An 11,299-nucleotide genomic window follows, 5' to 3' on the forward strand; every position below is an offset into this window, starting at 1 on the left:
TCAGCTGGCCTGTGGTCCTACATGGCCGCCCCAATGTATAGTGGATCCATTGCTACAGATCATTGTAACTACACAGAAAAACTGTTCTATGTGACCATTTTTGCACCTGCAAGAAGACTTTCTGCTGACCATGTATAAGCATCTTACCTATGTACATTTGTTCAGTTTTGCAACAGGAGCCTCTAGTGGCGTTTCTGAGAGGAAGGGCCAGATTGTCCACCTAGGATGTTAATTAAATTTTCAAGCACAGGAATTGGCCCAGGCACAGCAGGACCTTCCTGGAAGGATTCTTCAGGTCATTCTGACTATCTCAACTAGAGAAGAGCTATTGCACCAATTAACCAAATATTTTGCTAAGAAGGTGGTTATCTGCACAGTCAATCACCCCATTTCACAGAATGATCTGGGTTGGAAGGGACCTCTGGAGATCATGTAGTCCAACCCCCTGATAAAGCAGGTTCTCCTACATTAGGAATAAAAGTACCTGCCGGCATTCCCCAAATGCCAAGGTTCTGAATGATCACAGGGACATAGCACACAAAAGCCACCAGCTGGAGAATCATGTTTTGTGCAAGACAGTTTGGACATTTCCAATTTTTTACAGCTTTATATAAAACCCTCCAACATTTAAACCCCATGACAAGGTAGGCCATCACAGGATCACTCTTTTACAGGCCTTCAGTGGACCTGCTCTTAGCAGCCTGCACCCTTGGCAAGGCAGCTCTGCCTCAAACCTTCCTGTAAAACCAGTCCTCCATGTTTCAGGCAGCATAAGATGCTACTAGAGGAAAACAGGAGGAAGCTGCGTATTTCTTAGCTCTAGGACTTCAAAGTCAGAGCTGCAGGACACAGTAAGGAAAGATCAGTCCTGCTGCTTGTGATCAAAGAGCATTTAATCTTTTTTCCAGATGACTGCATGCTCTCTTCCTCTCCCCCCACCCCCTTTGACTAACCTCACTCCCAAACCCAAAAAAGAATCTGAAAGAGAAATATTTATGTATTTACACTGAGCATGCTCACATGGCTATCTCCCTCAAACATTTAATGGAACATTAAAAAAAAAAAAAACAACTGTTTTCAAAAATATTCTCAGTGAGAAGAGAAAAACAAAAAGAGGGAAAAGCAGTGGTAAACTTACAGCGAGTCTCCTACCTATCACATTTATTGTTTATTCACTCAGTAGTCCACAGGAATTAGCATACTCAAACTCACATATTATCCTACTTAAATCATAGTAGTTAAATAAACACTAGGAGTTCGGGCAGATCTTTTCCTCTGCTTTACATACATCAATAAACATGTTCAGATTGTGATGAGTTTCCCATGCACAGAAGATGTGCTAAAATGACAGTCACTGCTGCCTTAGTTTGCATTTCCTATAGTATTCTGCAGTCTTCCTTGAGATAGCAAGAAATCACTAGTCTCATTAAAATGAAGGGAAATTTATTATTAGTTCTAACAGACATTTTATTCATGTGTAAATGACAGGATAATAGAACTGTTGTTTGACATCTTGCTGAGAAAATTGTAGCTTTCATCATCTTAGATGACAAATTTTTCCTAAAATAAAATGAACACTCATGGAAGAAATTAGAATTAGAGTTTTAGACAGAGAAAAGAATATAACAACTATTTTCACAAACTATTTTCACAGTTTCTGTGATCTCACAGGAGGCAAAAATACTTTGGTTCAGAAAAATCCAAATTCAAACATCACTTGGCAAGATAAATATTAGAACTGGGCAAAATATTTGGAGAATTTAAAAAGCAGTAAACTCACTTTCATATTCTTAAGGCTTATTAGTTTACTGAAAACAAGCAATTTTATACTTTTGTTGTCCTCATGTTTCAGAATTCTCACACAACTGTGTGGGTTTTTTGGGGTTTTTTTGGTTTGGCAGCTTGATTGCAAAAGCCTCTTAAGGCTGCTAAACAACATCTAGTATTTATTACAGGATTTTGAGCCTTGGATCTGAGGAGGAATACTTTTCTCTTAAAAAAAAAGTTATATAGGTGGTTTTAAATATTTTTAATAGAGAGGACAAGGAAATTCCAAGACCTCCCAGAGGATATGAAAAATAAAGTGCTAACCAATACGGGAAATACAAGCTTCTCTTTGTGGAAAGAACATTATTGGAAAGTTTTCTTTTCACATGTCAGTCTTGGCATGGAGAATAGAAAACATAAGCATTTTTACAGCTGCCAAAAATGAATTTGAAGCTGAAGTGTTTTGTTCACAGTGGGGAAAAAAAAAAAGAAAAAGATTAGTTTGACCTTAAGTAAATCATTACGTCCAAAAAAAATAATGGTTATTTCACATTTAAATTGACTAAGCTATGAAAAAGAATAGTTTCTGCAACTAGTCCACATCAACATCAATTCAATATACTCAACTTTTCAATTTTCAAAGGTGAGGAAAACCTTTTCTTTCCCCAGGCTTTATCCCCAAATGCTAATCTATGGGAAAATGGGAAATTAAGGCATTTCCCAAACTCATCATACACTTAGAACTTCTTTGAAATTCATTAAGACACTTCTGTAATCACCAAACAACGAAACCAAAGGAGAACATCAAGCGTTATTTTATGGTTATTGTATTTTATGGCTGTTGTATCTTATTTTAGAATGGTTATTTTAGTCTATATCAATTAAGCAGCAAGTATTGATGTGTAAGAATATAACATATTTACTATTTACTGCCAAGGCCCACCCACAGGTTTCCCAGACCCTGGAGGCAAGAGAGGAAGTCTGGAGAAAGGAGGACTTTCCCTTGGTCGAGGATGATCAGGTTAGAGATCATTTAGGCAAACCTGACACCCACAGACCCATGGGCCCCAACAGGATGCACCCCTGAGTGCTGAGGGAGCTGGCAGATGTTATTGCCAAGCCACTCTTCATCACCTTTGCAAGGTCGTGGAGGACAGGAGAGGAGCCCGAGGACTGGAAGAAAGCCAGTGTCACTCCAGTCTTCAAAAGGGCAAGAAGGAGGACCCAGGAAACCACAGACTGGTCAGCCTCACCTCCATCCCTGGAAAGGTGATGGAACAGCTCATCTGGGAGGTCATCTCTAAACACAGAGGAAAAGAAGGTTGTCAGGAACAGTCAACATGGATTCACCAAGGGGAAATCATGCCTGACCAACCTGTTACCCTTCTAAGGTGGAATGACTGGCTGGGTAGATGAAGGGAGAGCAGTGGATGTTGTCTGCCTTGGCCTCAGCAAGGTTTTTGCTACTGTCACCCATAACACTCTCCCAGGTAAGCTCAGGCAGTGTGGGTCAGGTGAGGACAGCGAGGTGGACTGAGAACTGGCTGAATGGCAGAGCTCACAGGGCTGTGATCAGTGGCGCAGAGTCTGGCTGGAGGCTGTAGCGAGCGGTGTTCCCAGGGTCAGTACTGGGTCCAGTCCTGTTCAACTTATCCATCAGTGGTCTGGATGAAGGGGCAGAAGCACCCTCAGCAAGTTGTCTGGTGATACAGAACAAGCAGAAGCAGCTGATTCCCTGGAGGCTGCGCTGCCATTCAGTGAGACCTGGGCAGGCTGGAGAGCTGGGCAGAGAGGAACCTCGTGGAGTTCAACAAAGGCCAGTGTCAGGTCCTGCACCTGGGGAGGGACAACCCCGTGCACCAGGACAGGCTGGGGCTGACCTGCTGGAAGGCAGCTCTGTGGAGAAGGACCTGGGAGACCTGGTGGGCAGTGAGTTGCCCATGAGCCAGCAGTGTATCCTGGTGGCCAAGAAGGCCAATGGGATCCTGGGGTGCATTAGGAGGAATGTGGCCAGCAGGTCAAGAGACATAATCTTTCCCCTCTACTCTGCCCTGGTGAGGCCACATCTACAGTCCTGTGTCCAGTTCTGGGCTCTCCAGTTCAGAAGGGACAGGGAACTACTGGAGAGGGTCCAGCGGAGGGCTACAAAGATGTTTAGGGAACTGGAGCATCTCCCTGCTGAGGAAAGGCTGAGGCAGCTGGGGCTGTTTAGCCTGGAGGAGAGAGAAGACTGAGAGGGGATCTTATCAATGTCTACAAATGTCTTAAGGATGAGTGTCAAGAGGCTGGGGCCAGGCTCTTCTCAGTGGTGCCCAGCAATAGGACAAGGGACAATGGGCACAAACTGAAACACAAGAATTTCCATCTGAATATAAGGAAAAATGTCTTTACATTGAGAGTGACAGAGCACTGGAACAGGCTGCCTAGAGAGGTTGCAGAGTCTCCTTCCCTGGAGACATTTAAAACCCTCCTGGACATGATCCTGTGCAACCTGCTGCAGGAGAACCTGCTTTATCAGGGGGTTGGACTAGATCTCCAGAGGTGCCTTCCAACCCTGACCATTCTGTGATATGTTAAAACTTCATGCTAAGTCTAGGATCCCCAAGCAACACTCAGTGGGTAGCTTTCTCTTTTTTTTTTGTTTTTTTTACTTCCTCAGTTTTCTCAGTCTTGAACCCTGCTCTAGACTCTTATCTACTCCGCTCCAGAAATAAAACAGAGGTGAATCTAGGTAATAGTAATGGTGGTGTTTATCAGGCAGAGTCAGTATACCTACACAAAGATAATCAGACTTTTCAGAAAATACAGTCACTGTTGCTTTCATTTTAAAACACAAGTAGAAGACACCTACTGCTGTTGGTTTTAGTCTGGTAAAGAGTAAATTGTATTTAGACCTGCTCCATCTAAACAAGGTTGTTTCCATCATTATATTCTCCCCAGCTGACATCTGGACAAGACTCAAATCCTACCAACACACAGATGTTAGCTAAAACAACACCTCTGTGACATTTTGCATCTGTTGCTGAATTTCAAAGGTTTATTCCACATCAGAATTTTAAAGAAGCTGAAATTTTGGATTCACACAGAACAAATTCTCAGAGACCTGACTGAGAAACAATACAGACCTTTCTTACTGAGTGACTTTGCGTATACTTTCAACCCTCTTCTGCACCAGGGAAACAGTTAATTACCCAGGGAAGAAATAAATAAATAAAAAAAACCCAACCCAAACAAAAAAAGACAGAACAGACAGAAAAATATGATACTGATCAAGTGAGTGAATTCAGAGGGAATGAACTAATGGGACAATTCTCAGAAAAACAAAGAATATTCCACCCCAGAATGCTGCCCCCCACTCCCCCAGACAATGGAATTGCCTTTCATATTTGGGACTACAAACACTTAATCTGTCACATTTAATTTTGTCTTTTCTCCTATTGATTTTGCCAACCAAGAACGTTACCCATTTCAAATAGTAGATATTTCTTCAACTTATTAATTACTTCTGACTTGCAGATGTTCCATTACAGAGGCCAATTTTAATATCTGCTAATGTTTAAAACTCAGTGCTGTAATAGATGTTGCTTGACGTGCCAAGGGACCCAGTGAAATATTTTTTTCGTTACTTGAAATATTTGAAAAACACCCAGTTGTCTAAAAAAAAATGTGTGTTTTAATGGTGACATTTCTGATTTAAAGATATCTCAGTTATTCTTAAATCTCATTCCAAGGTGTGAGAGAGTATACTTTTTTCCTCTTGCCTTAGAACTGACAATCCAGTTAAAATCAAGTCTAAAGATAGCATGGTTGCAGATACAGATTTAGCTACAGATAACTGCTGTCTGCACAATAAACAGCTTGGAGATACAAGGTCAGTACTTTCTTCCTCCTAGAGTAGGCAGGAACCTTCACCTTGAACCAGCTTGGGAGCTGTCTGCACTGGGAGCCAGGTGATGATACGGCATTGCTATCAACAGCACACCACCACTTTGATACTCTGCTGGACTCTATACAGAAAACCAGAGAAACACAGTCTCCATCCTAAATAACTCTGGAGGCAAACAAACAGATCTAAACACAAAGGGGGAAGGCAGCAGCTGAAGGCTGTGACTGTCCTTGGCTATAGTCATATTCATATATTAACTGTGATTCAGCTCAGATTAAGAGATACTCATGTGCAGGAGCAACTTCGCCAGGTGTCATGGCACATCATTCTTGAAGGTGCCACCGTCCTAGTTACACACTGTGGTAAACCAAAATGCAGCCTTAAGAGACAATTGGAAGTGCAAGCATCCAAATGGACACATGCTTGAAAATGCAACATGCGTTTTCATTCACTAAGTAACAAACTATTCTCAACAGTAAGTGTTACTAGAAGTGGACCACCGTTCAAAAAGCATTTTCAGATCAACAAGACATGGCTCCAAAACTATTTAACCTCAAAATCTCATAAACAATTTTGCTCAACTACAATTTATTTCCTTCAAATAGAAATGGGGCAAGAGTTTAAGATAGACATGAACAGAAAATGCTGAAATAAATGTTGCAACCTTTTTGATTTAGCAACAGATAGCAGTATTAAATAAATCCAGATTTCATGCTAATTTGAGTTATTTTTGGCTCAAGAATAATGTTTCTCTCAGAAGATATCAGTAAAAACAGTATTCAGAGGCAAGAGAAGAAAAACAATTTGTATAGTAGCTGTGGTCACTTCCAGGAGGAGGGAAGGGAGGTGGAAAAATTCCCCAGACTCCTAAGTCTGAAACAGCACTTTTATAATGGAATTTAGTTTCAAAGTAAGATAAGAAGCTACAGCTGGCTGTCTAAGAGTTCAGAATAAATTAGCTCACGTGAAGAGTAGCTCCATTTCAGAACACAGAGAAATAAAGCAGAAAGAGATATTAAGGTATTAAAAAAGAAAAGTGTGCCCTGTGTCCTTACCAGAATATTTACTAGGAAATAACAAATACCAGAAGTTGAACTACATTATGCTTCACTCCGATAGTACATCTGAAGCCCTATCACCTTGAAATCACGGCCAATTCATCACAGCTCTCCAACAACTTCTCACTTCTTCCATGCATGCAGTTATGCCCCATGGAGGCAATTATTTGAGTGACCAGTTTCTGCCAGTCTAATTCTCTGATCTCAGAAGGTTACCTTCTAGTGCAAAAAGCACCATATATTGTTCCCTGTGTTTTCTTTGTATTCACAAAGACTGTCCCTGGATATTTAAAAAGAAATGCCACCACAACTAAGAATTTAAGATACAGCACTGACATAACTGCTGGATAAAATCTGGACAAATCAATAGCAACTCTCTTACTTCAAGAGTGTTGCCCACTTGAAAAAGGCATTGGTTGAAGAGAAAAACAGGCAACTTGAACTGAAAATTCTTTTATCCAGTATTTGGACACTAGGTGAACATTTTAGTTCTAAGATTCTTCTCTATACAATTTTTTTCATAAGTTACATGAGAGGGCAGGTAAATCACTCCAGTAAACTCAATTTACTCAGCTGTCACCTCTGCGGGGTGTGGAGAACCAACCAAACAAACAAAAACCACCACAAGCAAAAATGACAAAACCCCGATCCCTTGTATTATACTCAACTTTCCTCAAACCACATCTCATGGCTACATGTTCCTATCCCAGCAGGATGCTAGAATCTAATGAGTAGCCCAGTAGTGCTAAGTATTTCACATGCTTGCATTAATTTCTGTCTTCAAACACACTGACATCATCTCTGGTGGACATGCCAGATCAAGCAGGCTACGTGAGCCTGCAGCAGTTACCCTCCATCTCACACCAGCTGAGGGTAAGATATTTGATTACTCATGCTGAGAGTAGGAGAGGAAGAACACATCTGTAAATATGTGTATTTACACGGGAGGTGATGGCTTGGTCTCAACAGTTACCATTCTGGGAGACAAGCAGCACAGGTTCATGGATCCTTCGACAACAGATGAAATAAAATCCATGGCCAGTAGCCAAATCTCACAATTACAAGCTGAAAAAAATTTGCTTCCCCTCTCATTTCCTCTGTCTTCTGTTTAGTATAATTAACCTTTCATAAAACCATCCTGTCTCACTTCTAAAAAGGTTTTGTTTAATCCTAAACATGAATTTCATGCTTAGAAAAGGGAGGGGGGAAAATCCCTAGATCAGTATTACTTATTTTCTTTTTCTCTCTTCCTCTGATTAATGGCTAAGCAGAGCTCTTTCCACAGCCCTTCTAATCACCAGCTGCTTTGTGACTCCCACTGCTGGCTTCAAACAAGCCTTGTTAACCCCTATTTAATTTCTGAAAGCATAATCCATTCCACTTTTTCCTAGATGAGATAGGGGGTCATGACAGAAGAACCAGCTGGCATTGAGCTGCTACCACCTCTCAAAAGTGCAGACAAAGTGTAAGTGGGCTGTGGCAGGGGATGGACACGAGCCAGCATTGCTCCATGAAATGACCATAGACACAGGTCTGATGAAGCCTCAGGTAAGGGGAAGCAGGGACTGAACCGTGACCACAGGCATGTCTGAGCAACGTAGTAATACCTAAGGTTGTTAAACATTTGGTATGGGAAACAGTCTAGCTACTGTCCCTGTTTTCTACCCAAAACTATTAGGAGAGTTTAAGAGAACACACGGATACCCCAGAGGCCCAGAAAAACAGCTGGCTCTGCTCTAGAAGGAAAGCTAAGCAAAAGCATTGGCAGATTTATAGTGGCTTCCAGCTCACAGGGAAGAGAGCATACACTAGATTGTCTCAAACAGTGACTTGAGGAGGTCAGCCACAGAATAGCTCTCTAGATCAAAAATGCTCTTCTTAAAAAAGGCAGAATTGCACTGCTGCTTGACTAGTGGGAGAGCAGAGTATTTTTTCTTCTCATTACTGGTATGCAGACTGACTTGCATTGTTGCTGTGTTTAAAAATGAGAGACAGAATGACATTTTTCACAAACATGACTGTGGCATCCACTGTCTAGGGTCACCGGAAAGCCTCATCAGCCTACAGTGAGAAGCCAAGTTAGCCCATGTAAAGCACCAAGTTCACATGGCCTCTTCCTTCCATGTTACCTTGAACAGCTTTGTAGAAACCTGCATCGGGCACAGCTACCTCTGACTTGGTCTTATCCCTAACTGGCTTTAAATCTTTCCTTTGATTATATTGCAAAATATAAATAACCCAAGTGTAACAATAATTTTTCAAAAATCCCAGACATTACATTTTCTAACACTACAGTAGCACCACAAGTGATGTGTTTTCAAAGCCTGAAGGAAAGGCATACACCCTTAAGGAAAGGCATACACCCTTAAGGATTTGCCAGCAGAATGACACTTTTGAAGACATTAGCACTTCTCTTAGCAGCTGTCTCAGAGACAGCATCCCTTACCTTTCAGACTGAACCTTGAGCTGCAAGCCAAGAAATCCAAGACAAATTTTGAGGCTCTTTCATGAAAAGAAGAGTTAACTCTCATTTTCTGATAGTTAGTATGTAACCCATTAATCCGTTTGGATTAGGTTAAAATAAACTCTAAAAGGTGTTTGCAACTAAAGGTCTCCTGTCTGGAGTAAGTAGAACAAGTGCATTGGTCTAAGTGCATGCTAGATACATGAAGTCTTCAGCTCTCCTTCATGATCTACAATTTTATAATCCATTCTGATGCTGAACTCATTTTAACACTTTAAAAATAAAAGTAACAATATGAGTGCAGGCCAAATCAATAGGATTTTAGTTGAACTACTCAATGAAGTAATTTAGGAAAAACTTACTGTGATTAACTTTCCTCTCTTCCTTCATGAGCTAGTGGGATACAAACCTAAGGCAAAGAGAGTATAAAACCACTACTGTTCTGTTAAACACAGTTGTTGACTGCTGAAAAGAAAGCTTCAAGACAGAGCAGATCACTTTTCTTGAGGACAGCAGGAAAGCAGCCGCATGTTTATCCTTAACTGTGCATGAGTTGTCAATGGAATTTATACCAAGTAAGAGAAACCTGAAGTGCCATGTTGTAAGCTAAATTTCAGTTAGAAGAGCCACTCAGTCTCTCTCCCAGAGATGGAATTTGTCCGTCACTGCTACAAAAAGACAAAAGTTTGATGAAAGTAAAAGGAAATTGAGCTTTCCGGTCTAGTAAAAAGATTCTTAGTTTTACAGATGAGCTACAAGCATCCATAAAATACTAAGTGTCTGAGATGGTCATATAAAGAGGCTCCCATTTCAAAGGCATAAACAAAACAAAAACCAATGAAAAACTCAAAGAACAAACACTCAGGTCTCAGAGCTGGATAGTGATATTTAGATTAATCAAGTATAATATTAAATAGAAAATGCATAAGGAATGTCCTTTAAAAGCAGCTTTGAAGTTTTTCCAGACTTTCGTCTATCTGGACTCCTCCCATGTCAAAATTGTGGCTAATCATGTAATTCCTAACATGTTCAGTACGTGTCAGGCTGAAATCGCAGAAGTCATGCACTTTAAAGGCAGAGCAGGTTACTCTGCAAGACTAAACCACTAAAACTTCTCTTAAAAAACAAAGCTATGCCACATAAGAACCTCTAAGCACTCTCCCTCCTTTATTCTGAAGTTCAATGAACTCTAGTAATAGAGTCTAACAACTTCAGAGCTCCAGAAAACAGCATGAGCTAAGGTCTCCTCTTAACTTTCATCCCAAGAAACACATGCACACCCATGTACTTGCACCCAGTGGAAGGTCAGTGTAGCTGTAGCAGGATACACATCACCTAACTTACTCTAAGGCAAACAAAGAAGGGTCATGTTTCAGCAGACAGTCTCACTGGTTACACCACAGCAGGCACTTACATATGTCTTCTACAGACTTCAGAAGTTTGGGGGTTCTTAGACTAAAAACACGTACACATTGAGACTGCAGAGTTGGGACTTTTCAAGAGGCTTTTAGTGTAAAATTAGCTCTGCAGACCTGCACATTAACCTGCTCACACAGGCAGCAGAAACTGGTGATCACACGTACACGTCATGTAAAACGTAGGCCATGATGTAGCATAATGATCTCTTTTTTTTTTTTTTTTTTTTTTTTCCCAACAAGAATTCAGCCATGCTGTGATCCGGAGGACAAGACCACAGACCTAACAAATAGTCAGTAATGGTCGTATCTTCTGTAAAGGCAAATCATAGCAGCAGGAGTGACACCGCACTACCAGCTAACATGCAAGTTTGTACTTCTGACATTTAAAACTGTTAGACTCCCTGCCAGGACATCACAAGTTGGAAGCTCCTGCACTTTGCAGGTCCTTACTGGGTAACAAAGGCGCAGGAATTCTGGTTAAATTTCCAGGTTTTAACTTGAACATGCTCTCATTTAGCTCTTTTCCTCTCCTAAAGCTCCTTTGTCTCTTTTTTTAGTGGTTTTTAAACCCCATGTCCTCTTCCCTACATAAATTCAGCCTGGGGTGGTTCTGTTTGTTCTCCCCAGAAAAGAGCAGGCAGGGAGGGAAAACAGTGGTCCTTATGCTGGTGACAGTTTTTTTGAAATATATCAGCCTGTCCCTGAA

Source organism: Falco naumanni, chromosome 1 (assembly GCF_017639655.2).
Source record: "Falco naumanni isolate bFalNau1 chromosome 1, bFalNau1.pat, whole genome shotgun sequence".
Classification (NCBI taxonomy): domain Eukaryota; kingdom Metazoa; phylum Chordata; class Aves; order Falconiformes; family Falconidae; genus Falco; species Falco naumanni.